This window comes from Semicossyphus pulcher, unplaced genomic scaffold, assembly GCF_022749685.1.
Source record: "Semicossyphus pulcher isolate SPU_LCO1_2020_fin unplaced genomic scaffold, fSemPul1.0.p SCAF_10, whole genome shotgun sequence".
Lineage (NCBI taxonomy): Eukaryota > Metazoa > Chordata > Actinopteri > Labriformes > Labridae > Semicossyphus > Semicossyphus pulcher.
Genome location: NW_027211604.1, coordinates 5,635,001 through 5,637,500, shown reverse-complemented (window position 1 = coordinate 5,637,500; position 2,500 = coordinate 5,635,001). Strand labels below are relative to the sequence as shown.

Below are 2,500 nucleotides of genomic sequence, written 5' to 3'. Positions count from 1 at the left end.
AAACTCGAAAAAAACTGAATTTTACATAACCTGCAAATTCAGATGGTACACTGTTGTGACTGTAATGTTTACAGGATGTTAGGTCTTTATTTTTTTTACAGGGTGTATCAAAATGAGCTCGAGAAAGGACACCACACTTATGGTTTTCCAACAAATGCTACAACCAACACTGGAATCCGATAGCCGGATCAACTTGACATAACTTTCACATGAAATCACTGGCTTTTCCAGAATGAGTTGTTTGAGAGAGCACAGATTTTTTTCCTCTAGCTTCATAAGCAGACTCACTTGTGTGTACTGAGGGCTCGTCCGGGATTTGAACCCGGGACCTCTCGCACCCAAAGCGAGAATCATACCCCTAGACCAACGAGCCATAAACACCTGGTGGTAATAGAAGAAAAATTCGACAAATCTCCATTGTAACTGAAATGCAAAGAAAAGGTGGGAAAGAAAATTTTGAGTTTTGTAGAAGCTGTACAAGAGAAAGGACAAGAAAGTTAGGGTTATTTCAACAAATGCTACAAGCAACACTGGAATCCGATAGCAGGATCAACTTGACATAACTTTCACACGAAATCACTGGCTTTTCCAGAATGAGGTTTCACCCCTAGACCAACGAGCCACATGACAGTGATTTTAATCAGTGTAAAAACTCGAAAAAAACTGAATTTTACATAACCTGCAAATTCAGATGGTACACTGTTGTGACTGTAATGTTTACAGGATGTTAGGTCTTTATTTTTTTTACAGGGTGTATCAAAATGAGCTCGAGAAAGGACACCACACTTATGGTTTTCCAACAAATGATACAACCAACACTGGAATCTGATAGCTGGATCAACTTGATAGTTTCACATGAAAACACAGGCTTTACCAGAATGAGGTGTTCAAGAGAGCACAGAGTTGTTTTCCTCTAGCTTCATATGTAGACTCACTTGGTACAAGGTAGCTTGTGAGTACTCAGGGCTCGTGCGGGATTTGAACCCGGGACCTCACGCACCCTAAGCGAGAATCATACCCCTAGACCAACGAGCCATAAACACCTGCTGGTAATAGAAGAAAAATTCGACAAATCTCCATTGTAACTGAAATGCAAAGAAAAGGTGGGAAAGAAATTTTTGAGTTTTGTAGAAGCTGTACAAGAGAAAGGACAAGAAAGTTAGGGTTATTTCAACAAATGCTACAACCAACACCGGAATCCGATAGCTGGATCAACTTGACATAACTTTCACGTGAAATCACTGGCTTTTCCAGAATGAGGTGTTGGAGAGAGGACAGTTCTTTTCCTCTAGCTTCATAATCAGACTCACTTGTGTGTACTGAGGGCTCGTCCGGGATTTGAACCCGGGACCTCTCGCACCCGAAGCGAGAATCATACCCCTAGACCAACGAGCCATAAACTCCTGGTGGTAATTGAAGAAAAATTCGGCAAATGTCCATTTTAACTGAAATGCAATGTCCATTGTTATGACTGTCTGTTATGATTACAGGTGGGAAAGAAAATGTTGAGTTTTGTAGAAGCTGTACAAGAAAGTTAGGGTTATTGCAACAAATGCTACAAGCAACACTGGAATCCGATAGCCGGATCAACTTGACATAACTTTCACGTGAAATCACTGGCTTTTCCAGAATGAGGTGTTGGAGAGAGCACAGATTTTTTTCCTCTTGCTTCATAAGTAGACTCACTTGTGAGTACTGAGGGCTCGTCCGGGATTTGAACCCGGGACCTCTCGCACCCAAAGCGAGAATCATACCCCTACACCAACGAGCCATAAACACCTGGCTATCCGGTAGCCGGATCAACTTGACATAACTTTCACACGAAATCACTGGCTTTTCCAGAATGAGGTTTCAGATCAGAACGTTGTGAACCCTCCTTTTGCCTCTAGCTTCATAAAGAAACACAGGGACGTATTGCAAGGTCACTTGTGAGTACTGAGGGCTCGTCCGGGATTTGAACCCGGGACCTCTCGCACCCTAAGCGAGAATCATACCCCTAGACCAACGAGCCACAAAAGACTGATTTTAATACAACAAAAAGCAGACAAATCTCTATATTATCTAAAAAGCAGAGTCAAATGGTTCCATTGATTTGACTGTAATTTTTCTTCTTTTTGCAGAAGATGTGACAAAACACAAAAGTCAGGACAATTATTCCACCAACACTGGATTACGATGGCCGGATCAACTTGACATAACTTTCCTATGAAATCACTGGCTTTTCCAGAATGAGTTGTTTGAGAGAGCACAGATTTTTTTCCTCTAGCTTCATAAGCAGACTCACTTGTGTGTACTGAGGGCTCGTCTGGGATTTGAACCCGGGACCTCTCGCACCCGAAGCGAGAATCATAACCCTAGACCAACGAGCCATAAACTCCTGGTGGTAATAGAAGAAAAATTCGGCAAATGTCCATTTTAACTGAAATGCAATGTCCATTGTTATGACTGTCTGTAATGATTACAGGTGGGAAAGAAAATGTTGAGTTTTGTAGAAGCCGTA

The 2,500-nt window shown here is 41.8% G+C and overlaps 5 non-coding genes across 5 annotated transcripts; all 5 read right to left on the bottom strand.

Annotated features, from left to right (window-relative positions):
* Positions 1-301: 301 nt before the first annotated feature.
* trnap-ugg (transfer RNA proline (anticodon UGG)) lies at positions 302-373 on the bottom strand. Its single transcript has one exon. It is a non-coding gene; the product is annotated as a tRNA-Pro (tRNA).
* Positions 374-963: 590 nt separating this feature from the next.
* On the bottom strand, positions 964-1,035 carry trnap-agg (transfer RNA proline (anticodon AGG)). Its single transcript has one exon. It is a non-coding gene; the product is annotated as a tRNA-Pro (tRNA).
* Positions 1,036-1,323: 288 nt separating this feature from the next.
* trnap-cgg (transfer RNA proline (anticodon CGG)) lies at positions 1,324-1,395 on the bottom strand. Its single transcript has one exon. It is a non-coding gene; the product is annotated as a tRNA-Pro (tRNA).
* Positions 1,396-1,699: 304 nt separating this feature from the next.
* trnap-ugg (transfer RNA proline (anticodon UGG)) lies at positions 1,700-1,771 on the bottom strand. The gene has a single exon. It is a non-coding gene; the product is annotated as a tRNA-Pro (tRNA).
* A 168-nt stretch (positions 1,772-1,939) lies between these two features.
* trnap-agg (transfer RNA proline (anticodon AGG)) lies at positions 1,940-2,011 on the bottom strand. Its single transcript has one exon. It is a non-coding gene; the product is annotated as a tRNA-Pro (tRNA).
* Between the last annotated feature and the right edge of the window lie 489 nt (positions 2,012-2,500).